Source organism: Conger conger, chromosome 16 (assembly GCF_963514075.1).
Source record: "Conger conger chromosome 16, fConCon1.1, whole genome shotgun sequence".
Taxonomy (NCBI): domain Eukaryota; kingdom Metazoa; phylum Chordata; class Actinopteri; order Anguilliformes; family Congridae; genus Conger; species Conger conger.
Window position 1 is genome coordinate 37,031,564 of NC_083775.1, and position 22,419 is coordinate 37,053,982.

The 22,419-nt window shown below is 41.1% G+C and overlaps 35 non-coding genes across 35 annotated transcripts; all 35 read left to right on the forward strand.

Annotated features, from left to right (window-relative positions):
• The first annotated feature begins 22 nt into the window (after positions 1-22).
• On the forward strand, positions 23-237 carry LOC133115493 (small nucleolar RNA U3). The gene has a single exon (XR_009705673.1). It is a non-coding gene; the product is annotated as a small nucleolar RNA U3 (small nucleolar RNA).
• Positions 238-598: 361 nt separating this feature from the next.
• Positions 599-813, forward strand: LOC133115465 (small nucleolar RNA U3). Its single transcript, XR_009705646.1, has one exon. It is a non-coding gene; the product is annotated as a small nucleolar RNA U3 (small nucleolar RNA).
• A 361-nt stretch (positions 814-1,174) lies between these two features.
• LOC133115474 (small nucleolar RNA U3) lies at positions 1,175-1,389 on the forward strand. Its single transcript, XR_009705656.1, has one exon. It is a non-coding gene; the product is annotated as a small nucleolar RNA U3 (small nucleolar RNA).
• A 361-nt stretch (positions 1,390-1,750) lies between these two features.
• Positions 1,751-1,965, forward strand: LOC133115500 (small nucleolar RNA U3). The gene has a single exon (XR_009705680.1). It is a non-coding gene; the product is annotated as a small nucleolar RNA U3 (small nucleolar RNA).
• A 361-nt stretch (positions 1,966-2,326) lies between these two features.
• On the forward strand, positions 2,327-2,541 carry LOC133115515 (small nucleolar RNA U3). The gene has a single exon (XR_009705695.1). It is a non-coding gene; the product is annotated as a small nucleolar RNA U3 (small nucleolar RNA).
• A 362-nt stretch (positions 2,542-2,903) lies between these two features.
• On the forward strand, positions 2,904-3,118 carry LOC133115648 (small nucleolar RNA U3). Its single transcript, XR_009705821.1, has one exon. It is a non-coding gene; the product is annotated as a small nucleolar RNA U3 (small nucleolar RNA).
• Positions 3,119-3,825: 707 nt separating this feature from the next.
• On the forward strand, positions 3,826-4,040 carry LOC133115649 (small nucleolar RNA U3). The gene has a single exon (XR_009705822.1). It is a non-coding gene; the product is annotated as a small nucleolar RNA U3 (small nucleolar RNA).
• Positions 4,041-4,756: 716 nt separating this feature from the next.
• On the forward strand, positions 4,757-4,971 carry LOC133115638 (small nucleolar RNA U3). The gene has a single exon (XR_009705811.1). It is a non-coding gene; the product is annotated as a small nucleolar RNA U3 (small nucleolar RNA).
• Positions 4,972-5,330: 359 nt separating this feature from the next.
• On the forward strand, positions 5,331-5,545 carry LOC133115477 (small nucleolar RNA U3). The gene has a single exon (XR_009705658.1). It is a non-coding gene; the product is annotated as a small nucleolar RNA U3 (small nucleolar RNA).
• Positions 5,546-5,904: 359 nt separating this feature from the next.
• On the forward strand, positions 5,905-6,119 carry LOC133115503 (small nucleolar RNA U3). The gene has a single exon (XR_009705683.1). It is a non-coding gene; the product is annotated as a small nucleolar RNA U3 (small nucleolar RNA).
• A 361-nt stretch (positions 6,120-6,480) lies between these two features.
• LOC133115650 (small nucleolar RNA U3) lies at positions 6,481-6,695 on the forward strand. The gene has a single exon (XR_009705823.1). It is a non-coding gene; the product is annotated as a small nucleolar RNA U3 (small nucleolar RNA).
• A 361-nt stretch (positions 6,696-7,056) lies between these two features.
• LOC133115641 (small nucleolar RNA U3) lies at positions 7,057-7,271 on the forward strand. The gene has a single exon (XR_009705814.1). It is a non-coding gene; the product is annotated as a small nucleolar RNA U3 (small nucleolar RNA).
• A 361-nt stretch (positions 7,272-7,632) lies between these two features.
• LOC133115460 (small nucleolar RNA U3) lies at positions 7,633-7,847 on the forward strand. Its single transcript, XR_009705642.1, has one exon. It is a non-coding gene; the product is annotated as a small nucleolar RNA U3 (small nucleolar RNA).
• A 361-nt stretch (positions 7,848-8,208) lies between these two features.
• On the forward strand, positions 8,209-8,423 carry LOC133115511 (small nucleolar RNA U3). The gene has a single exon (XR_009705691.1). It is a non-coding gene; the product is annotated as a small nucleolar RNA U3 (small nucleolar RNA).
• A 362-nt stretch (positions 8,424-8,785) lies between these two features.
• LOC133115651 (small nucleolar RNA U3) lies at positions 8,786-9,000 on the forward strand. Its single transcript, XR_009705824.1, has one exon. It is a non-coding gene; the product is annotated as a small nucleolar RNA U3 (small nucleolar RNA).
• Positions 9,001-9,361: 361 nt separating this feature from the next.
• Positions 9,362-9,576, forward strand: LOC133115461 (small nucleolar RNA U3). Its single transcript, XR_009705643.1, has one exon. It is a non-coding gene; the product is annotated as a small nucleolar RNA U3 (small nucleolar RNA).
• Positions 9,577-9,937: 361 nt separating this feature from the next.
• Positions 9,938-10,152, forward strand: LOC133115512 (small nucleolar RNA U3). Its single transcript, XR_009705692.1, has one exon. It is a non-coding gene; the product is annotated as a small nucleolar RNA U3 (small nucleolar RNA).
• Positions 10,153-10,514: 362 nt separating this feature from the next.
• LOC133115652 (small nucleolar RNA U3) lies at positions 10,515-10,729 on the forward strand. Its single transcript, XR_009705825.1, has one exon. It is a non-coding gene; the product is annotated as a small nucleolar RNA U3 (small nucleolar RNA).
• Positions 10,730-11,091: 362 nt separating this feature from the next.
• Positions 11,092-11,306, forward strand: LOC133115489 (small nucleolar RNA U3). The gene has a single exon (XR_009705670.1). It is a non-coding gene; the product is annotated as a small nucleolar RNA U3 (small nucleolar RNA).
• Positions 11,307-11,667: 361 nt separating this feature from the next.
• LOC133115524 (small nucleolar RNA U3) lies at positions 11,668-11,882 on the forward strand. The gene has a single exon (XR_009705704.1). It is a non-coding gene; the product is annotated as a small nucleolar RNA U3 (small nucleolar RNA).
• Positions 11,883-12,589: 707 nt separating this feature from the next.
• On the forward strand, positions 12,590-12,804 carry LOC133115653 (small nucleolar RNA U3). The gene has a single exon (XR_009705826.1). It is a non-coding gene; the product is annotated as a small nucleolar RNA U3 (small nucleolar RNA).
• Positions 12,805-13,520: 716 nt separating this feature from the next.
• On the forward strand, positions 13,521-13,735 carry LOC133115633 (small nucleolar RNA U3). The gene has a single exon (XR_009705806.1). It is a non-coding gene; the product is annotated as a small nucleolar RNA U3 (small nucleolar RNA).
• Positions 13,736-14,096: 361 nt separating this feature from the next.
• Positions 14,097-14,311, forward strand: LOC133115499 (small nucleolar RNA U3). Its single transcript, XR_009705679.1, has one exon. It is a non-coding gene; the product is annotated as a small nucleolar RNA U3 (small nucleolar RNA).
• Positions 14,312-15,018: 707 nt separating this feature from the next.
• Positions 15,019-15,233, forward strand: LOC133115654 (small nucleolar RNA U3). Its single transcript, XR_009705827.1, has one exon. It is a non-coding gene; the product is annotated as a small nucleolar RNA U3 (small nucleolar RNA).
• A 359-nt stretch (positions 15,234-15,592) lies between these two features.
• LOC133115478 (small nucleolar RNA U3) lies at positions 15,593-15,807 on the forward strand. Its single transcript, XR_009705659.1, has one exon. It is a non-coding gene; the product is annotated as a small nucleolar RNA U3 (small nucleolar RNA).
• Positions 15,808-16,166: 359 nt separating this feature from the next.
• On the forward strand, positions 16,167-16,381 carry LOC133115504 (small nucleolar RNA U3). The gene has a single exon (XR_009705684.1). It is a non-coding gene; the product is annotated as a small nucleolar RNA U3 (small nucleolar RNA).
• Positions 16,382-16,742: 361 nt separating this feature from the next.
• On the forward strand, positions 16,743-16,957 carry LOC133115655 (small nucleolar RNA U3). Its single transcript, XR_009705829.1, has one exon. It is a non-coding gene; the product is annotated as a small nucleolar RNA U3 (small nucleolar RNA).
• A 361-nt stretch (positions 16,958-17,318) lies between these two features.
• On the forward strand, positions 17,319-17,533 carry LOC133115642 (small nucleolar RNA U3). The gene has a single exon (XR_009705815.1). It is a non-coding gene; the product is annotated as a small nucleolar RNA U3 (small nucleolar RNA).
• Positions 17,534-17,894: 361 nt separating this feature from the next.
• Positions 17,895-18,109, forward strand: LOC133115462 (small nucleolar RNA U3). Its single transcript, XR_009705644.1, has one exon. It is a non-coding gene; the product is annotated as a small nucleolar RNA U3 (small nucleolar RNA).
• Positions 18,110-18,470: 361 nt separating this feature from the next.
• LOC133115516 (small nucleolar RNA U3) lies at positions 18,471-18,685 on the forward strand. Its single transcript, XR_009705696.1, has one exon. It is a non-coding gene; the product is annotated as a small nucleolar RNA U3 (small nucleolar RNA).
• Positions 18,686-19,047: 362 nt separating this feature from the next.
• LOC133115656 (small nucleolar RNA U3) lies at positions 19,048-19,262 on the forward strand. Its single transcript, XR_009705830.1, has one exon. It is a non-coding gene; the product is annotated as a small nucleolar RNA U3 (small nucleolar RNA).
• A 362-nt stretch (positions 19,263-19,624) lies between these two features.
• Positions 19,625-19,839, forward strand: LOC133115490 (small nucleolar RNA U3). Its single transcript, XR_009705671.1, has one exon. It is a non-coding gene; the product is annotated as a small nucleolar RNA U3 (small nucleolar RNA).
• A 361-nt stretch (positions 19,840-20,200) lies between these two features.
• LOC133115525 (small nucleolar RNA U3) lies at positions 20,201-20,415 on the forward strand. The gene has a single exon (XR_009705705.1). It is a non-coding gene; the product is annotated as a small nucleolar RNA U3 (small nucleolar RNA).
• A 707-nt stretch (positions 20,416-21,122) lies between these two features.
• On the forward strand, positions 21,123-21,337 carry LOC133115657 (small nucleolar RNA U3). The gene has a single exon (XR_009705831.1). It is a non-coding gene; the product is annotated as a small nucleolar RNA U3 (small nucleolar RNA).
• Positions 21,338-22,053: 716 nt separating this feature from the next.
• Positions 22,054-22,268, forward strand: LOC133115634 (small nucleolar RNA U3). The gene has a single exon (XR_009705807.1). It is a non-coding gene; the product is annotated as a small nucleolar RNA U3 (small nucleolar RNA).
• The last annotated feature ends 151 nt before the right edge of the window (positions 22,269-22,419 follow it).

A 22,419-nucleotide genomic window follows, 5' to 3' on the forward strand; every position in this document is an offset into this window, starting at 1 on the left:
ACAAGATGACCACTGTGACGTTAAGACTATATTTTCAGGGATCATTTCTATAGTGTGTGACTGAGGAATGCGTTTTGAAAGTGTTTGGTCTCGCTGCCCACGATGACGAGATAATGCATCCCTTTCTGAGCGTGAAGCGGATAGAGAATATTGGTTTTTAATCAGCAGTTCTCTATCATTGATGACCGTTCCGCTTCTGCAGAGAATGTGGAGGAAGGTGGATGTGTTCTGAGTGGTTAGTTTATGATTGCAATCAAACATCTTTTGTGAAATGACAATTTCGGAACCGTCTTGGTTGATCAGGTGGTGAAGAAGATGTGTTTTCATGCTTCTGATTCCTTAGATAATTGCTAGAATGAAAGAGAAAGGCCATCTCGCTCGTTTCCTAAACCTTTTGGGTTCATTATAGCATGCCTTAATTTTTTAGTTTGCAGTTGCCTAATAACATTGCGTTCAAAATAATTCATTCATGGGGCGCCGTTTAGGAAAAAAAATTACTGTGGCGATGAGGTGTCTCTTTATATCCTGTGATCAAAACAATCGTAAATGAAAGCACTTGCAACTTTAATGGGAACCACAAGTTTACCATTGACACGTTAAGACTATACTTTCAGGGATCATTTCTATAGTGTGTGACTGAGAAATGCGTTTTGAAAGTGTTTGGTCTCGCTGCCCACGATGACGAGATAGCGCATCCTTTTCTGAGCGTGAAGCGGATAGAGAATATTGGTTTTTAATCAGCAGTTCTCTATCATTGATGACCGTTCCGCTTCTGCAGAGAATGTGGAGGAAGGTGGATGTGTTCTGAGTGGTTAGTTTATGATTGCAATTAAACATGTTTTGTGAAATAACAACTTCGGAACCGTCTTGGTTGATCAGGTGGTGAAGAAGATATGTTTTTATGCTTCTGATTCCTGAGATAATTGCCAGAATGAAAGAGAAAGGCCATCTCGCTCGTTTCCTAAACCTTTTGGGTTCATTATAGCATGCCTTAATTTTTTAGTTTGCAGTTGCCTAATAACATTGCGTTCAAAATAATTCATTCATGGGGCACCGTTTAGGAAAAAAAATTACTGTGGCGATAAGGTGTCTCTTTTTATCCTGTGATCAAAACAATCGTAAATGAAAGCACTTGGAACATTAATGGGAACGACAAGATGACCACTGTGACGTTAAGATTATACTTTCAGGGATCATTTCTATAGTGTGTGACTGAGGAATGCGTTTTGAAAGTGTTTGGTCTCGCTGCCCACGACGATGAGATAGTGCATCCCTTTCTGAGCGTGAAGCGGATAGAGAATATTGGTTTTTAATCAGCAGTTCTCTATCATTGATGACCGTTCCGCTTCTGCAGAGAATGTGGAGGAAGGTGGATGTGTTCTGAGTGGTTAGTTTATGATTGCAATCAAACATCTTTTTTGAAATGACAATTATGGAAGCGTCTTGGTTGATCAGGTGGTGAAGAAGATGTGTTTTCATGCTTCTGATTCCTTAGATAATTGCTAGAATGAAAGAGAAAGGCCATCTCGCTCGTTTCCTAAACCTTTTGGGTTCATTATAGCATGCCTTAATTTTTTAGTTTGCAGTTGCCTAATAACATTGCGTTCAAAATAATTCATTCATGGGGCGCCGTTTAGGAAAAAAAATTACTGTGGCGATGAGGTGTCTCTTTATATCCTGTGATCAAAACAATCGTAAATGAAAGCACTTGCAACTTTAATGGGAACCACAAGTTTACCATTGACACGTTAAGACTATACTTTCAGGGATCATTTCTATAGTGTGTGACTGAGAAATGCGTTTTGAAAGTGTTTGGTCTCGCTGCCCACGATGACGAGATAACGCATCCCTTTCTGAGCGTGAAGCGGATAGAGAATATTGGTTTTTAATCAGCAGTTCTCTATCATTGCTGACCGTTCCGCTTCTGCAGAGAATGTGGAGGAAGGTGGATGTGTTCTGAGTGGTTAGTTTATGATTGCAATTAAACATGTTTTGTGAAATAACAACTTCGGAACCGTCTTGGTTGATCAGGTGGTGAAGAAGATATGTTTTTATGCTTCTGATTCCTGAGATAATTGCCAGAATGAAAGAGAAAGGCCATCTCGCTCGTTTCCTAAACCTTTTGGGTTCATTATAGCATGCCTTAATTTTTTAGTTTGCAGTTGCCTAATAACATTGCGTTCAAAATAATTCATTCATGGGGCACCGTTTAGGAAAAAAAATTACTGTGGCGATAAGGTGTCTCTTTTTATCCTGTGATCAAAACAATCGTAAATGAAAGCACTTGGAACATTAATGGGAACGACAAGATGACCACTGTGACGTTAAGATTATACTTTCAGGGATCATTTCTATAGTGTGTGACTGAGGAATGCGTTTTGAAAGTGTTTGGTCTCGCTGCCCACGACGATGAGATAGTGCATCCCTTTCTGAGCGTGAAGCGGATAGAGAATATTGGTTTTTAATCAGCAGTTCTCTATCATTGCTGACCGTTCCGCTTCTACAGAGAATGTGGAGGAAGGTGGATGTATTCTGAGTGGTTAGTTTATGATTGCAATTAAACATCTTTTGTGAAATAACAACTTCGGAACCGTCTTGGTTGATCAGGTGATGAAGAAAATGTGTTTTTATGCTTCTGATTCCTGAGATAATTGCCAGAATGAAAGAGAAAGGCCATCTCGCTCGTTTCCTAAACCTTTTTGGTTCATTATAGCATGCCTTAATTTTTTAGTTTGCAGTTGCCTAATAACATTGCGTTCAAAATAATTCATTCATCGGGCACCGTTTAGGAAAAAAAAATTACTGTGGCGATAAGGTGTCTCTTTTTATCCTGTGATCAAAACAATCGTAAATGAAAGCACTTGGAACATTAATGGGAACCACAAGATGACCACTGTGACGTTAAGACTATACTTTCAGGGATCATTTCTATAGTGTGTGACTGAGGAATGCGTTTTGAAAGTGTTTGGTCTCGCTGCCCACGATGACGAGATAGTGCATCCCTTTCTGAGCGTGAAGCGGATAGAGAATATTGGTTTTTAATCAGCAGTTCTCTATCATTGATGACCGTTCCGCTTCTGCAGAGAATGTGGAGGAAGGTGGATGTGTTCTGAGTGGTTAGTTTATGATTGCAATTAAACATGTTTTGTGAAATAACAACTTCGGAACCGTCTTGGTTGATTAGTGGTGACGAAGTTATATTTTTATGCTTCTGATTTCTGAGATAATTGCCAGAATGAAAGAGAAAGTCCATCTCGCTCGTTTCCTAAACCTTTTGGGTTCATTATAGCATGCCTTAATTTTTTAGTTTGCAGTTGCTTAATAACATCCATCCATCATCTGAACCCGCTTATCCCGATCAGGGTCGCAGGGGGGCTGGAGCCTATCCCAGCATACATTGGGCTAAAGGCAGGAATACACCCTGGACAGGTCGCCAGTCCATCGCAGGGCACACACACCATTCACTCACACATTCATACCTACGGGCAATTTAGACTCTCCGATCAGTCTAACGTGCATGTCTTTGGACTGTGGGAGGAAACCCACGCAGACACGGGGAGAACATGCAAACTCCGCACAGAGAGGCCCCAGCCGACGGGGATTAGAAACCAGGACCTCCTTGCTGTGAGGCGGCAGTGCTACCCACTGCACCATCCGTGCCGCCCCTAATAACATTGCGTTCAAAATAATTCATTCATGGGGCACCGTTTAGGAAAAAAAATTACTGTGGCGATGAGGTGTCTCTTTATATCCTGTGATCAAAATAATCGTAAATGAAAGCACTTGCAACTTTAATGGGAACCACAAGATTACCATTGACACGTTAAGACTATACTTTCAGGGATCATTTCTATAGTGTGTGACTGAGGAATGCGTTTTGAAAGTGTTTGGTCTCGCTGCCCACGATGACGAGATAGTGCATCCCTTTCTGAGCGTGAAGCGGATAGAGAATATTGGTTTTTAATCAGCAGTTCTCTATCATTGATGACCGTTCCGCTTCTGCAGAGAATGTGGAGGAAGGTGGATGTGTTCTGAGTGGTTAGTTTATGATTGCAATTAAACATCTTTTGTGAAATAACAATTTCGGAACCGTCTTGGTTGATCAGGTGGTGAAGAAGATATGTTTTTATGCTTCTGATTCCTGAGACAATTGCCAGAATGAAAGAGAAAGGCCATCTCGCTCGTTTCCTAAACCTTTTGGGTTCATTATAGCATGCCTTAATTTTTTAGTTTGCAGTTGCCTAATAACATCCATCCATCCATCCATTATCTGAACCCGCTTATCCCGATCAGGGTCGCAGGGGGGCTGGAGCCTATCCCAGCATACATTGGGCTAAAGGCAGGAATACACCCTGGACAGGTCGCCAGTCCATCGCAGGGCACACACACCATTCACTCACACATTCATACCTACGGGCAATTTAGACTCTCCGATCAGCCTAACGTGCATGTCTTTGGACTGTGGGAGGAAACCCACGCAGACACGGGGAGAACATGCAAACTCCGCACAGAGAGGCCCCAGCCGACGGGGATTAGAACCCAGGACCTCCTTGCTGTGAGGCGGCAGTGCTACCCACTGCACCATCCGTGCCGCCCCTAATAACATTGCGTTCAAAATAATTCATTCATGGGGCGCCGTTTAGGAAAAAAAATTACTGTGGCGATAAGGTGTCTCTTTTTATCCTGTGATCAAAACAATCGTAAATGAAAGCACTTGCAACTTTAATGGGAACCACAAGATGACCACTGTGACGTTAAGACTATACTTTCAGGGATCATTTCTATAGTGTGTGACTGAGGAATGCGTTTTGAAAGTGTTTGGTCTCGCTACCCACGATGACGAGATAGTGCATCCCTTTCTGAGCGTGAAGCGGATAGAGAATATTGGTTTTTAATCAGCAGTTCTCTATCATTGATGACCGTTCCGCTTCTGCAGAGAATGTGGAGGAAGGTGGATGTGTTCTGAGTGGTTAGTTTATGATTGCAATTAAAAAAAAATTGTGAAAAGACAACTTCGGAACCGTCATGGTTGATCAGGTGATGACGAAGATATGTTCATATGCTTCTGATTCCTGAGATAATTGCCAGAATGAAAGAGAAAGGCCATCTCGCTCGTTTCCTAAACCTTTTGGGTTCATTATAGCATGCCTTAATTTTTTAGTTTGCAGTTGCCTAATAACATTGCGTTCAAAATAATTCATTCATGGGGCGCCGTTTAGGAAAAAAAATTACTGTGGCGATGAGGTGTCTTTATATCCTGTGATCAAAATAATCGTAAATGAAAGCACTTGCAACTTTAATGGGATCCACAAGATTACCATTGACACGTTAAGATTATACTTTCAGGGATCATTTCTATAGTGTGTGACTGAGGAATGCGTTTTGAAAGTGTTTGGTCTCGCTGCCCACGATGACGAGATAATGCATCCCTTTCTGAGCGTGACGCGGATAGAGAATATTGGTTTTTAATCAGCAGTTCTCTATCATTGATGACCGTTCCGCTTCTGCAGAGAATGTGGAGGAAGGTGGATGTGTTCTGAGTGGTTAGTTTATGATTGCAATTAAACATGTTTTGTGAAATAACAACTTCGGAACCGTCTTGGTTGATCAGGTGGTGAAGAAGATATGTTTTCATGCTTCTGATTCCTTAGATAATTGCTAGAATGAAAGAGAAAGGCCATCTGGCTCATTTCCAAAACCTTTTGGGTTTATTATAGCATGTCTTAATTTTTTAGTTTGCAGTTGCCGAATAACATTGCTTTCAAAATAATTCATTCATGGGGCGCCGTTTAGGAAAAAAAATTACTGTGGCGAGGAGGTGTCTTTATATCCTGTGATCAAAATAATCGTAAATGAAAGCACTTGCAACTTTAATGGGATCCACAAGATTACCATTGACACGTTAAGATTATACTTTCAGGGATCATTTCTATAGTGTGTGACTGAGGAATGCGTTTTGAAAGTGTTTGGTCTCGCTGCCCACGATGACGAGATAATGCATTCCTTTCTGAGCGTGACGCGGATAGAGAATATTGGTTTTTAATCAGCAGTTCTCTATCATTGATGACCGTTCCGCTTCTGCAGAGAATGTGGAGGAAGGTGGATGTGTTCTGAGTGGTTAGTTTATGATTGCAATTAAACATGTTTTGTGAAATAACAACTTCGGAACCGTCTTGGTTGATCAGGTGATGAAGAAAATGTGTTTTTATGCTTCAGATTCCTGAGATAATTGCCAGAATGAAAGAGAAAGGCCATCTCGCTCGTTTCCTAAACCTTTTTGGTTCATTATAGCATGCCTTAATTTTTTAGTTTGCAGTTGCCTAATAACATTGCGTTCAAAATAATTCATTCATGGGGCACCGTTTAGGAAAAAAAATTACTGTGGCGATAAGGTGTCTCTTTTTATCCTGTGATCAAAACAATCGTAAATGAAAGCACTTGGAACATTAATGGGAACCACAAGATGACCACTGTGACGTTAAGACTATACTTTCAGGGATCATTTCTATAGTGTGTGACTGAGGAATGCGTTTTGAAAGTGTTTGGTCTCGCTGCCCACGATGACGAGATAGTGCATCCCTTTCTGAGCGTGAAGCGGATAGAGAATATTGGTTTTTAATCAGCAGTTCTCTATCATTGATGACCGTTCCGCTTCTGCAGAGAATGTGGAGGAAGGTGGATGTGTTCTGAGTGGTTAGTTTATGATTGCAATTAAAAAAAAATTGTGAAAAGACAACTTCGGAACCGTCTTGGTTGATCAGGTGATGAAGAAGATATGTTCATATGCTTCTGATTCCTGAGATAATTGCCAGAATGAAAGAGAAATGCCATCTCGCTCGTTTCCTAAACCTTTTGGGTTCATTATAGCATGCCTTAATTTTTTAGTTTGCAGTTGCCGAATAACATTGCGTTAAAAATAATTCATTCATGGGGCACCGTTTAGGAAAAAAAATTACTGTGGCGATAAGGTGTCTCTTTTTATCCTGTGATCAAAACAATCGTAAATGAAAGCACTTGGAACATTAATGGGAACCACAAGATGACCACTGTGACGTTAAGACTATACTTTCAGGGATCATTTCTATAGTGTGTGACTGAGGAATGCGTTTTGAAAGTGTTTGGTCTCGCTGCCCACGATGACGAGATAATGCATCCCTTTCTGAGCGTGAAGCGGATAGAGAATATTGGTTTTTAATCAGCAGTTCTCTATCATTGATGACCGTTCCGCTTCTGCAGAGAATGTGGAGGAAGGTGGATGTGTTCTGAGTGGTTAGTTTATGATTGCAATCAAACATCTTTTGTGAAATGACAATTTCGGAACCGTCTTGGTTGATCAGGTGGTGAAGAAGATGTGTTTTCATGCTTCTGATTCCTTAGATAATTGCTAGAATGAAAGAGAAAGGCCATCTCGCTCGTTTCCTAAACCTTTTGGGTTCATTATAGCATGCCTTAATTTTTTAGTTTGCAGTTGCCTAATAACATTGCGTTCAAAATAATTCATTCATGGGGCGCCGTTTAGGAAAAAAAATTACTGTGGCGATGAGGTGTCTCTTTATATCCTGTGATCAAAACAATCGTAAATGAAAGCACTTGCAACTTTAATGGGAACCACAAGTTTACCATTGACACGTTAAGACTATACTTTCAGGGATCATTTCTATAGTGTGTGACTGAGAAATGCGTTTTGAAAGTGTTTGGTCTCGCTGCCCACGATGACGAGATAGCGCATCCCTTTCTGAGCGTGAAGCGGATAGAGAATATTGGTTTTTAATCAGCAGTTCTCTATCATTGATGACCGTTCCGCTTCTGCAGAGAATGTGGAGGAAGGTGGATGTGTTCTGAGTGGTTAGTTTATGATTGCAATTAAACATGTTTTGTGAAATAACAACTTCGGAACCGTCTTGGTTGATCAGGTGGTGAAGAAGATATGTTTTTATGCTTCTGATTCCTGAGATAATTGCCAGAATGAAAGAGAAAGGCCATCTCGCTCGTTTCCTAAACCTTTTGGGTTCATTATAGCATGCCTTAATTTTTTAGTTTGCAGTTGCCTAATAACATTGCGTTCAAAATAATTCATTCATGGGGCACCGTTTAGGAAAAAAAATTACTGTGGCGATAAGGTGTCTCTTTTTATCCTGTGATCAAAACAATCGTAAATGAAAGCACTTGGAACATTAATGGGAACGACAAGATGACCACTGTGACGTTAAGATTATACTTTCAGGAATCATTTCTATAGTGTGTGACTGAGGAATGCGTTTTGAAAGTGTTTGGTCTCGCTGCCCACGACGATGAGATAGTGCATCCCTTTCTGAGCGTGAAGCGGATAGAGAATATTGGTTTTTAATCAGCAGTTCTCTATCATTGCTGACCGTTCCGCTTCTACAGAGAATGTGGAGGAAGGTGGATGTATTCTGAGTGGTTAGTTTATGATTGCAATTAAACATCTTTTGTGAAATAACAACTTCGGAACCGTCTTGGTTGATCAGGTGATGAAGAAAATGTGTTTTTATGCTTCTGATTCCTGAGATAATTGCCAGAATGAAAGAGAAAGGCCATCTCGCTCGTTTCCTAAACCTTTTTGGTTCATTATAGCATGCCTTAATTTTTTAGTTTGCAGTTGCCTAATAACATTGCGTTCAAAATAATTCATTCATGGGGCACCGTTTAGGAAAAAAAAATTACTGTGGCGATAAGGTGTCTCTTTTTATCCTGTGATCAAAACAATCGTAAATGAAAGCACTTGGAACATTAATGGGAACCACAAGATGACCACTGTGACGTTAAGACTATACTTTCAGGGATCATTTCTATAGTGTGTGACTGAGGAATGCGTTTTGAAAGTGTTTGGTCTCGCTGCCCACGATGACGAGATAGTGCATCCCTTTCTGAGCGTGAAGCGGATAGAGAATATTGGTTTTTAATCAGCAGTTCTCTATCATTGATGACCGTTCCGCTTCTGCAGAGAATGTGGAGGAAGGTGGATGTGTTCTGAGTGGTTAGTTTATGATTGCAATCAAACATCTTTTGTGAAATGACAATTTCGGAACCGTCTTGGTTGATCAGGTGGTGAAGAAGATGTGTTTTCATGCTTCTGATTCCTTAGATAATTGCTAGAATGAAAGAGAAAGGCCATCTCGCTCGTTTCCTAAACCTTTTGGGTTCATTATAGCATGCCTTAATTTTTTAGTTTGCAGTTGCCTAATAACATTGCGTTCAAAATAATTCATTCATGGGGCGCCGTTTAGGAAAAAAAATTACTGTGGCGATGAGGTGTCTCTTTATATCCTGTGATCAAAACAATCGTAAATGAAAGCACTTGCAACTTTAATGGGAACCACAAGTTTACCATTGACACGTTAAGACTATACTTTCAGGGATCATTTCTATAGTGTGTGACTGAGAAATGCGTTTTGAAAGTGTTTGGTCTCGCTGCCCACGATGACGAGATAGCGCATCCCTTTCTGAGCGTGAAGCGGATAGAGAATATTGGTTTTTAATCAGCAGTTCTCTATCATTGATGACCGTTCCGCTTCTGCAGAGAATGTGGAGGAAGGTGGATGTGTTCTGAGTGGTTAGTTTATGATTGCAATTAAACATGTTTTGTGAAATAACAACTTCGGAACCGTCTTGGTTGATCAGGTGGTGAAGAAGATATGTTTTTATGCTTCTGATTCCTGAGATAATTGCCAGAATGAAAGAGAAAGGCCATCTCGCTCGTTTCCTAAACCTTTTGGGTTCATTATAGCATGCCTTAATTTTTTAGTTTGCAGTTGCCTAATAACATTGCGTTCAAAATAATTCATTCATGGGGCACCGTTTAGGAAAAAAAATTACTGTGGCGATAAGGTGTCTCTTTTTATCCTGTGATCAAAACAATCGTAAATGAAAGCACTTGGAACATTAATGGGAACGACAAGATGACCACTGTGACGTTAAGATTATACTTTCAGGAATCATTTCTATAGTGTGTGACTGAGGAATGCGTTTTGAAAGTGTTTGGTCTCGCTGCCCACGACGATGAGATAGTGCATCCCTTTCTGAGCGTGAAGCGGATAGAGAATATTGGTTTTTAATCAGCAGTTCTCTATCATTGCTGACCGTTCCGCTTCTACAGAGAATGTGGAGGAAGGTGGATGTATTCTGAGTGGTTAGTTTATGATTGCAATTAAACATCTTTTGTGAAATAACAACTTCGGAACCGTCTTGGTTGATCAGGTGATGAAGAAAATGTGTTTTTATGCTTCTGATTCCTGAGATAATTGCCAGAATGAAAGAGAAAGGCCATCTCGCTCGTTTCCTAAACCTTTTTGGTTCATTATAGCATGCCTTAATTTTTTAGTTTGCAGTTGCCTAATAACATTGCGTTCAAAATAATTCATTCATGGGGCACCGTTTAGGAAAAAAAAATTACTGTGGCGATAAGGTGTCTCTTTTTATCCTGTGATCAAAACAATCGTAAATGAAAGCACTTGGAACATTAATGGGAACCACAAGATGACCACTGTGACGTTAAGACTATACTTTCAGGGATCATTTCTATAGTGTGTGACTGAGGAATGCGTTTTGAAAGTGTTTGGTCTCGCTGCCCACGATGACGAGATAGTGCATCCCTTTCTGAGCGTGAAGCGGATAGAGAATATTGGTTTTTAATCAGCAGTTCTCTATCATTGATGACCGTTCCGCTTCTGCAGAGAATGTGGAGGAAGGTGGATGTGTTCTGAGTGGTTAGTTTATGATTGCAATCAAACATCTTTTGTGAAATGACAATTTCGGAACCGTCTTGGTTGATCAGGTGGTGAAGAAGATGTGTTTTCATGCTTCTGATTCCTTAGATAATTGCTAGAATGAAAGAGAAAGGCCATCTCGCTCGTTTCCTAAACCTTTTGGGTTCATTATAGCATGCCTTAATTTTTTAGTTTGCAGTTGCCTAATAACATTGCGTTCAAAATAATTCATTCATGGGGCACCGTTTAGGAAAAAAAAATTACTGTGCCGATAAGGTGTCTCTTTTTATCCTGTGATCAAAACAATCGTAAATGAAAGCACTTGGAACATTAATGGGAACCACAAGATGACCACTGTGACGTTAAGACTATACTTTCAGGGATCATTTCTATAGTGTGTGACTGAGGAATGCGTTTTGAAAGTGTTTGGTCTCGCTGCCCACGATGACGAGATAGTGCATCCCTTTCTGAGCGTGAAGCGGATAGAGAATATTGGTTTTTAATCAGCAGTTCTCTATCATTGATAACCGTTCCGCTTCTGCAGAGAATGTGGAGGAAGGTGGATGTGTTCTGAGTGGTTAGTTTATGATTGCAATTTAAAAACAATTGTGAAAAGACAACTTCGGAACCGTCTTGGTTGATCAGGTGATGAAGAAGATATGTTCATATGCTTCTGATTCCTGAGATAATTGCCAGAATGAAAGAGAAATGCCATCTCGCTCGTTTCCTAAACCTTTTGGGTTCATTATAGCATGCCTTTATTTTTTAGTTTGCAGTTGCCTAATAACATTGCGTTCAAAATAATTCATTCATGGGGCACCGTTTAGGAAAAAAAATTACTGTGGCGATAAGGTGTCTCTTTTTATCCTGTGATCAAAACAATCGTAAATGAAAGCATTTGGAACATTAATGGGAACCACAAGATGACCACTGTGACGTTAAGATTATACTTTCAGGGATCATTTCTATAGTGTGTGACTGAGAAATGCGTTTTGAAAGTGTTTGGTCTCGCTGCCCACGATGACGAGATAGTGCATCCCTTTCTGAGCGTGAAGCGGATAGAGAATATTGGTTTTTAATCAGCAGTTCTCTATCATTGATGACGGTTCCGCTTCTGCAGCGAATGTGGAGGAAGGTGGATGTGTTCTGAGTGGTTAGTTTATGATTGCAATTAAACATGTTTTGTGAAATGACAACTTCGGAACCGTCTTGGTTGATTAGTGGTGACGAAGTTATATTTTTATGCTTCTGATTTCTGAGATAATTGCCAGAATGAAAGAGAAAGTCCATCTCGCTCGTTTCCTAAACCTTTTGGGTTCATTATAGCATGCCTTAATTTTTTAGTTTGCAGTTGCTTAATAACATCCATCCATCATCTGAACCCGCTTATCCCGATCAGGGTCGCAGGGGGGCTGGAGCCTATCCCAGCATACATTGGGCTAAAGGCAGGAATACACCCTGGACAGGTCGCCAGTCCATCGCAGGGCACACACACCATTCACTCACATATTCATACCTACGGGCAATTTAGACTCTCCGATCAGCCTAACGTGCATGTCTTTGGACTGTAGGAGGAAACCCACGCAGACACGGGGAGAACATGCAAACTCCGCACAGAGAGGCCCCAGCCGACGGGGATTAGAAACCAGGACCTCCTTGCTGTGAGGCGGCAGTGCTACCCACTGCACCATCCGTGCCGCCCCTAATAACATTGCGTTCAAAATAATTCATTCATGGGGCACCGTTTAGGAAAAAAAATTACTGTGGCGATGAGGTGTCTCTTTATATCCTGTGATCAAAATAATCGTAAATGAAAGCACTTGCAACTTTAATGGGAACCACAAGATTACCATTGACACGTTAAGACTATACTTTCAGGGATCATTTCTATAGTGTGTGACTGAGGAATGCGTTTTGAAAGTGTTTGGTCTCGCTGCCCACGATGACGAGATAGTGCATCCCTTTCTGAGCGTGAAGCGGATAGAGAATATTGGTTTTTAATCAGCAGTTCTCTATCATTGATGACCGTTCCGCTTCTGCAGAGAATGTGGAGGAAGGTGGATGTGTTCTGAGTGGTTAGTTTATGATTGCAATTAAACATCTTTTGTGAAATAACAATTTCGGAACCGTCTTGGTTGATCAGGTGGTGAAGAAGATATGTTTTTATGCTTCTGATTCCTGAGACAATTGCCAGAATGAAAGAGAAAGGCCATCTCGCTCGTTTCCTAAACCTTTTGGGTTCATTATAGCATGCCTTAATTTTTTAGTTTGCAGTTGCCTAATAATATCCATCCATCCATCCATTATCTGAACCCGCTTATCCCGATCAGGGTCGCAGGGGGGCTGGAGCCTATCCCAGCATACATTGGGCTAAAGGCAGGAATACACCCTGGACAGGTCGCCAGTCCATCGCAGGGCACACACACCATTCACTCACACATTCATACCTACGGGCAATTTAGATTCTCCGATCAGCCTAACGTGCATGTCTTTGGACTGTGGGAGGAAACCCACGCAGACACGGGGAGAACATGCAAACTCCGCACAGAGAGGCCCCAGCCGACGGGGATTAGAACCCAGGACCTCCTTGCTGTGAGGCGGCAGTGCTACCCACTGCACCATCCGTGCCGCCCCTAATAACATTGCGTTCAAAATAATTCATTCATGGGGCGCCGTTTAGGAAAAAAAATTACTGTGGCGATAAGGTGTCTCTTTTTATCCTGTGATCAAAACAATCGTAAATGAAAGCACTTGCAACTTTAATGGGAACCACAAGATGACCACTGTGACGTTAAGACTATACTTTCAGGGATCATTTCTATAGTGTGTGACTGAGGAATACGTTTTGAAAGTGTTTGGTCTCGCTACCCACGATGACGAGATAGTGCATCCCTTTCTGAGCGTGAAGCGGATAGAGAATATTGGTTTTTAATCAGCAGTTCTCTATCATTGATGACCGTTCCGCTTCTGCAGAGAATGTGGAGGAAGGTGGATGTGTTCTGAGTGGTTAGTTTATGATTGCAATTAAAAAAAAATTGTGAAAAGACAACTTCGGAACCGTCATGGTTGATCAGGTGATGACGAAGATATGTTCATATGCTTCTGATTCCTGAGATAATTGCCAGAATGAAAGAGAAAGGCCATCTCGCTCGTTTCCTAAACCTTTTGGGTTCATTATAGCATGCCTTAATTTTTTAGTTTGCAGTTGCCTAATAACATTGCGTTCAAAATAATTCATTCATGGGGCGCCGTTTAGGAAAAAAAATTACTGTGGCGATGAGGTGTCTCTTTATATCCTGTGATCAAAATAATCGTAAATGAAAGAACTTGCAACTTTAATGGGAACCACAAGATGACCACTGTGACGTTAAGACTATACTTTCAGGGATCATTTCTATAGTGTGTGACTGAGGAATGCGTTTTGAAAGTGTTTGGTCTCGCTGCCCACGATGACAAGATAGTGCATCCCTTTCTGAGCGTGACGCGGATAGAGAATATTGGTTTTTAATCAGCAGTTCTCTATCATTGATGACCGTTCCGCTTCTGCAGAGAATGTGGAGGAAGGTGGATGTGTTCTGAGTGGTTAGTTTATGATTGCAATTAAACATGTTTTGTGAAATGACAACTTCGGAACCGTCTTGGTTGATTAGTGGTGACGAAGTTATATTTTTATGCTTCTGATTTCTGAGATAATTGCCAGAATGAAAGAGAAAGTCCATCTCGCTCGTTTCCTAAACCTTTTGGGTTCATTATAGCATGCCTTAATTTTTTAGTTTGCAGTTGCTTAATAACATCCATCCATCATCTGAACCCGCTTATCCCGATCAGGGTCGCAGGGGGGCTGGAGCCTATCCCAGCATACATTGGGCTAAAGGCAGGAATACACCCTGGACAGGTCGCCAGTCCATCGCAGGGCACACACACCATTCACTCACACATTCATACCTACGGGCAATTTAGACTCTCCGATCAGTCTAACGTGCATGTCTTTGGACTGTGGGAGGAAACCCACGCAGACACGGGGAGAACATGCAAACTCCGCACAGAGAGGCCCCAGCCGACGGGGATTAGAAACCAGGACCTCCTTGCTGTGAGGCGGCAGTGCTACCCACTGCACCATCCGTGCCGCCCCTAATAACATTGCGTTCAAAATAATTCATTCATGGGGCACCGTTTAGGAAAAAAAATTACTGTGGCGATGAGGTGTCTCTTTATATCCTGTGATCAAAATAATCGTAAATGAAAGCACTTGCAACTTTAATGGGAACCACAAGATTACCATTGACACGTTAAGACTATACTTTCAGGGATCATTTCTATAGTGTGTGACTGAGGAATGCGTTTTGAAAGTGTTTGGTCTCGCTGCCCACGATGACGAGATAGTGCATCCCTTTCTGAGCGTGAAGCGGATAGAGAATATTGGTTTTTAATCAGCAGTTCTCTATCATTGATGACCGTTCCGCTTCTGCAGAGAATGTGGAGGAAGGTGGATGTGTTCTGAGTGGTTAGTTTATGATTGCAATTAAACATCTTTTGTGAAATAACAATTTCGGAACCGTCTTGGTTGATCAGGTGGTGAAGAAGATATGTTTTTATGCTTCTGATTCCTGAGACAATTGCCAGAATGAAAGAGAAAGGCCATCTCGCTCGTTTCCTAAACCTTTTGGGTTCATTATAGCATGCCTTAATTTTTTAGTTTGCAGTTGCCTAATAACATTGCGTTCAAAATAATTCATTCATGGGGCGCCGTTTAGGAAAAAAAATTACTGTGGCGATGAGGTGTCTTTATATCCTGTGATCAAAATAATCGTAAATGAAAGCACTTGCAACTTTAATGGGATCCACAAGATTACCATTGACACGTTAAGATTATACTTTCAGGGATCATTTCTATAGTGTGTGACTGAGGAATGCGTTTTGAAAGTGTTTGGTCTCGCTGCCCACGATGACGAGATAATGCATCCCTTTCTGAGCGTGACGCGGATAGAGAATATTGGTTTTTAATCAGCAGTTCTCTATCATTGATGACCGTTCCGCTTCTGCAGAGAATGTGGAGGAAGGTGGATGTGTTCTGAGTGGTTAGTTTATGATTGCAATTAAACATGTTTTGTGAAATAACAACTTCGGAACCGTCTTGGTTGATCAGGTGGTGAAGAAGATATGTTTTCTTGCTTCTGATTCCTTAGATAATTGCTAGAATGAAAGAGAAAGGCCATCTGGCTCATTTCCAAAACCTTTTGGGTTTATTATAGCATGTCTTAATTTTTTAGTTTGCAGTTGCCGAATAACATTGCTTTCAAAATAATTCATTCATGGGGCGCCGTTTAGGAAAAAAAATTACTGTGGCGAGGAGGTGTCTTTATATCCTGTGATCAAAATAATCGTAAATGAAAGCACTTGCAACTTTAATGGGATCCACAAGATTACCATTGACACGTTAAGATTATACTTTCAGGGATCATTTCTATAGTGTGTGACTGAGGAATGCGTTTTGAAAGTGTTTGGTCTCGCTGCCCACGATGACGAGATAATGCATTCCTTTCTGAGCGTGACGCGGATAGAGAATATTGGTTTTTAATCAGCAGTTCTCTATCATTGATGACCGTTCCGCTTCTGCAGAGAATGTGGAGGAAGGTGGATGTGTTCTGAGTGGTTAGTTTATGATTGCAATTAAACATGTTTTGTGAAATAACAACTTCGGAACCGTCTTGGTTGATCAGGTGATGAAGAAAATGTGTTTTTATGCTTCAGATTCCTGAGATAATTGCCAGAATGAAAGAGAAAGGCCATCTCGCTCGTTTCCTAAACCTTTTTGGTTCATTATAGCATGCCTTAATTTTTTAGTTTGCAGTTGCCTAATAACATTGCGTTCAAAATAATTCATTCATGGGGCACCGTTTAGGAAAAAAAATTACTGTGGCGATAAGGTGTCTCTTTTTATCCTGTGATCAAAACAATCGTAAATGAAAGCACTTGGAACATTAATGGGAACCACAAGATGACCACTGTGACGTTAAGACTATACTTTCAGGGATCATTTCTATAGTGTGTGACTGAGGAATGCGTTTTGAAAGTGTTTGGTCTCGCTGCCCACGATGACGAGATAGTGCATCCCTTTCTGAGCGTGAAGCGGATAGAGAATATTGGTTTTTAATCAGCAGTTCTCTATCATTGATGACCGTTCCGCTTCTGCAGAGAATGTGGAGGAAGGTGGATGTGTTCTGAGTGGTTAGTTTATGATTGCAATTAAAAAAAAATTGTGAAAAGACAACTTCGGAACCGTCTTGGTTGATCAGGTGATGAAGAAGATATGTTCATATGCTTCTGATTCCTGAGATAATTGCCAGAATGAAAGAGAAATGCCATCTCGCTCGTTTCCTAAACCTTTTGGGTTCATTATAGCATGCCTTAATTTTTTAGTTTGCAGTTGCCGAATAACATTGCGTTAAAAATAATTCATTCATGGGGCACCGTTTAGGAAAAAAAATTACTGTGGCGATAAGGTGTCTCTTTTTATCCTGTGATCAAAACAATCGTAAATGAAAGCACTTGGAACATTAATGGGAACCACAAGATGACCACTGTGACGTTAAGACTATACTTTCAGGGATCATTTCTATAGTGTGTGACTGAGGAATGCGTTTTGAAAGTGTTTGGTCTCGCTGCCCACGATGACGAGATAATGCATCCCTTTCTGAGCGTGAAGCGGATAGAGAATATTGGTTTTTAATCAGCAGTTCTCTATCATTGATGACCGTTCCGCTTCTGCAGAGAATGTGGAGGAAGGTGGATGTGTTCTGAGTGGTTAGTTTATGATTGCAATCAAACATCTTTTGTGAAATGACAATTTCGGAACCGTCTTGGTTGATCAGGTGGTGAAGAAGATATGTTTTCATGCTTCTGATTCCTTAGATAATTGCTAGAATGAAAGAGAAAGGCCATCTCGCTCGTTTCCTAAACCTTTTGGGTTCATTATAGCATGCCTTAATTTTTTAGTTTGCAGTTGCCTAATAACATTGCGTTCAAAATAATTCATTCATGGGGCGCCGTTTAGGAAAAAAAATTACTGTGGCGATGAGGTGTCTCTTTATATCCTGTGATCAAAACAATCGTAAATGAAAGCACTTGCAACTTTAATGGGAACCACAAGTTTACCATTGACACGTTAAGACTATACTTTCAGGGATCATTTCTATAGTGTGTGACTGAGAAATGCGTTTTGAAAGTGTTTGGTCTCGCTGCCCACGATGACGAGATAGCGCATCCCTTTCTGAGCGTGAAGCGGATAGAGAATATTGGTTTTTAATCAGCAGTTCTCTATCATTGATGACCGTTCCGCTTCTGCAGAGAATGTGGAGGAAGGTGGATGTGTTCTGAGTGGTTAGTTTATGATTGCAATTAAACATGTTTTGTGAAATAACAACTTCGGAACCGTCTTGGTTGATCAGGTGGTGAAGAAGATATGTTTTTATGCTTCTGATTCCTGAGATAATTGCCAGAATGAAAGAGAAAGGCCATCTCGCTCGTTTCCTAAACCTTTTGGGTTCATTATAGCATGCCTTAATTTTTTAGTTTGCAGTTGCCTAATAACATTGCGTTCAAAATAATTCATTCATGGGGCACCGTTTAGGAAAAAAAATTACTGTGGCGATAAGGTGTCTCTTTTTATCCTGTGATCAAAACAATCGTAAATGAAAGCACTTGGAACATTAATGGGAACGACAAGATGACCACTGTGACGTTAAGATTATACTTTCAGGGATCATTTCTATAGTGTGTGACTGAGGAATGCGTTTTGAAAGTGTTTGGTCTCGCTGCCCACGACGATGAGATAGTGCATCCCTTTCTGAGCGTGAAGCGGATAGAGAATATTGGTTTTTAATCAGCAGTTCTCTATCATTGCTGACCGTTCCGCTTCTACAGAGAATGTGGAGGAAGGTGGATGTATTCTGAGTGGTTAGTTTATGATTGCAATTAAACATCTTTTGTGAAATAACAACTTCGGAACCGTCTTGGTTGATCAGGTGATGAAGAAAATGTGTTTTTATGCTTCTGATTCCTGAGATAATTGCCAGAATGAAAGAGAAAGGCCATCTCGCTCGTTTCCTAAACCTTTTTGGTTCATTATAGCATGCCTTAATTTTTTAGTTTGCAGTTGCCTAATAACATTGCGTTCAAAATAATTCATTCATGGGGCACCGTTTAGGAAAAAAAAATTACTGTGGCGATAAGGTGTCTCTTTTTATCCTGTGATCAAAACAATCGTAAATGAAAGCACTTGGAACATTAATGGGAACCACAAGATGACCACTGTGACGTTAAGACTATACTTTCAGGGATCATTTCTATAGTGTGTGACTGAGGAATGCGTTTTGAAAGTGTTTGGTCTCGCTGCCCACGATGACGAGATAGTGCATCCCTTTCTGAGCGTGAAGCGGATAGAGAATATTGGTTTTTAATCAGCAGTTCTCTATCATTGATGACCGTTCCGCTTCTGCAGAGAATGTGGAGGAAGGTGGATGTGTTCTGAGTGGTTAGTTTATGATTGCAATCAAACATCTTTTGTGAAATGACAATTTCGGAACCGTCTTGGTTGATCAGGTGGTGAAGAAGATGTGTTTTCATGCTTCTGATTCCTTAGATAATTGCTAGAATGAAAGAGAAAGGCCATCTCGCTCGTTTCCTAAACCTTTTGGGTTCATTATAGCATGCCTTAATTTTTTAGTTTGCAGTTGCCTAATAACATTGCGTTCAAAATAATTCATTCATGGGGCACCGTTTAGGAAAAAAAAATTACTGTGCCGATAAGGTGTCTCTTTTTATCCTGTGATCAAAACAATCGTAAATGAAAGCACTTGGAACATTAATGGGAACCACAAGATGACCACTGTGACGTTAAGACTATACTTTCAGGGATCATTTCTATAGTGTGTGACTGAGGAATGCGTTTTGAAAGTGTTTGGTCTCGCTGCCCACGATGACGAGATAGTGCATCCCTTTCTGAGCGTGAAGCGGATAGAGAATATTGGTTTTTAATCAGCAGTTCTCTATCATTGATAACCGTTCCGCTTCTGCAGAGAATGTGGAGGAAGGTGGATGTGTTCTGAGTGGTTAGTTTATGATTGCAATTTAAAAACAATTGTGAAAAGACAACTTCGGAACCGTCTTGGTTGATCAGGTGATGAAGAAGATATGTTCATATGCTTCTGATTCCTGAGATAATTGCCAGAATGAAAGAGAAATGCCATCTCGCTCGTTTCCTAAACCTTTTGGGTTCATTATAGCATGCCTTTATTTTTTAGTTTGCAGTTGCCGAATAACATTGCGTTCAAAATAATTCATTCATGGGGCACCGTTTAGGGAAAAAAATTACTGTGGCGATAAGGTGTCTCTTTTTATCCTGTGATCAAAACAATCGTAAATGAAAGCATTTGGAACATTAATGGGAACCACAAGATGACCACTGTGACGTTAAGATTATACTTTCAGGGATCATTTCTATAGTGTGTGACTGAGAAATGCGTTTTGAAAGTGTTTGGTCTCGCTGCCCACGATGACGAGATAGTGCATCCCTTTCTGAGCGTGAAGCGGATAGAGAATATTGGTTTTTAATCAGCAGTTCTCTATCATTGATGACGGTTCCGCTTCTGCAGCGAATGTGGAGGAAGGTGGATGTGTTCTGAGTGGTTAGTTTATGATTGCAATTAAACATGTTTTGTGAAATGACAACTTCGGAACCGTCTTGGTTGATTAGTGGTGACGAAGTTATATTTTTATGCTTCTGATTTCTGAGATAATTGCCAGAATGAAAGAGAAAGTCCATCTCGCTCGTTTCCTAAACCTTTTGGGTTCATTATAGCATGCCTTAATTTTTTAGTTTGCAGTTGCTTAATAACATCCATCCATCATCTGAACCCGCTTATCCCGATCAGGGTCGCAGGGGGGCTGGAGCCTATCCCAGCATACATTGGGCTAAAGGCAGGAATACACCCTGGACAGGTCGCCAGTCCATCGCAGGGCACACACACCATTCACTCACATATTCATACCTACGGGCAATTTAGACTCTCCGATCAGCCTAACGTGCATGTCTTTGGACTGTAGGAGGAAACCCACGCAGACACGGGGAGAACATGCAAACTCCGCACAGAGAGGCCCCAGCCGACGGGGATTAGAAACCAGGACCTCCTTGCTGTGAGGCGGCAGTGCTACCCACTGCACCATCCGTGCCGCCCCTAATAACATTGCGTTCAAAATAATTCATTCATGGGGCACCGTTTAGGAAAAAAAATTACTGTGGCGATGAGGTGTCTCTTTATATCCTGTGATCAAAATAATCGTAAATGAAAGCACTTGCAACTTTAATGGGAACCACAAGATTACCATTGACACGTTAAGACTATACTTTCAGGGATCATTTCTATAGTGTGTGACTGAGGAATGCGTTTTGAAAGTGTTTGGTCTCGCTGCCCACGATGACGAGATAGTGCATCCCTTTCTGAGCGTGAAGCGGATAGAGAATATTGGTTTTTAATCAGCAGTTCTCTATCATTGATGACCGTTCCGCTTCTGCAGAGAATGTGGAGGAAGGTGGATGTGTTCTGAGTGGTTAGTTTATGATTGCAATTAAACATCTTTTGTGAAATAACAATTTCGGAACCGTCTTGGTTGATCAGGTGGTGAAGAAGATATGTTTTTATGCTTCTGATTCCTGAGACAATTGCCAGAATGAAAGAGAAAGGCCATCTCGCTCGTTTCCTAAACCTTTTGGGTTCATTATAGCATGCCTTAATTTTTTAGTTTGCAGTTGCCTAATAATATCCATCCATCCATCCATTATCTGAACCCGCTTATCCCGATCAGGGTCGCAGGGGGGCTGGAGCCTATCCCAGCATACATTGGGCTAAAGGCAGGAATACACCCTGGACAGGTCGCCAGTCCATCGCAGGGCACACACACCATTCACTCACACATTCATACCTACGGGCAATTTAGATTCTCCGATCAGCCTAACGTGCATGTCTTTGGACTGTGGGAGGAAACCCACGCAGACACGGGGAGAACATGCAAACTCCGCACAGAGAGGCCCCAGCCGACGGGGATTAGAACCCAGGACCTCCTTGCTGTGAGGCGGCAGTGCTACCCACTGCACCATCCGTGCCGCCCCTAATAACATTGCGTTCAAAATAATTCATTCATGGGGCGCCGTTTAGGAAAAAAAATTACTGTGGCGATAAGGTGTCTCTTTTTATCCTGTGATCAAAACAATCGTAAATGAAAGCACTTGCAACTTTAATGGGAACCACAAGATGACCACTGTGACGTTAAGACTATACTTTCAGGGATCATTTCTATAGTGTGTGACTGAGGAATACGTTTTGAAAGTGTTTGGTCTCGCTACCCACGATGACGAGATAGTGCATCCCTTTCTGAGCGTGAAGCGGATAGAGAATATTGGTTTTTAATCAGCAGTTCTCTATCATTGATGACCGTTCCGCTTCTGCAGAGAATGTGGAGGAAGGTGGATGTGTTCTGAGTGGTTAGTTTATGATTGCAATTAAAAAAAAATTGTGAAAAGACAACTTCGGAACCGTCATGGTTGATCAGGTGATGACGAAGATATGTTCATATGCTTCTGATTCCTGAGATAATTGCCAGAATGAAAGAGAAAGGCCATCTCGCTCGTTTCCTA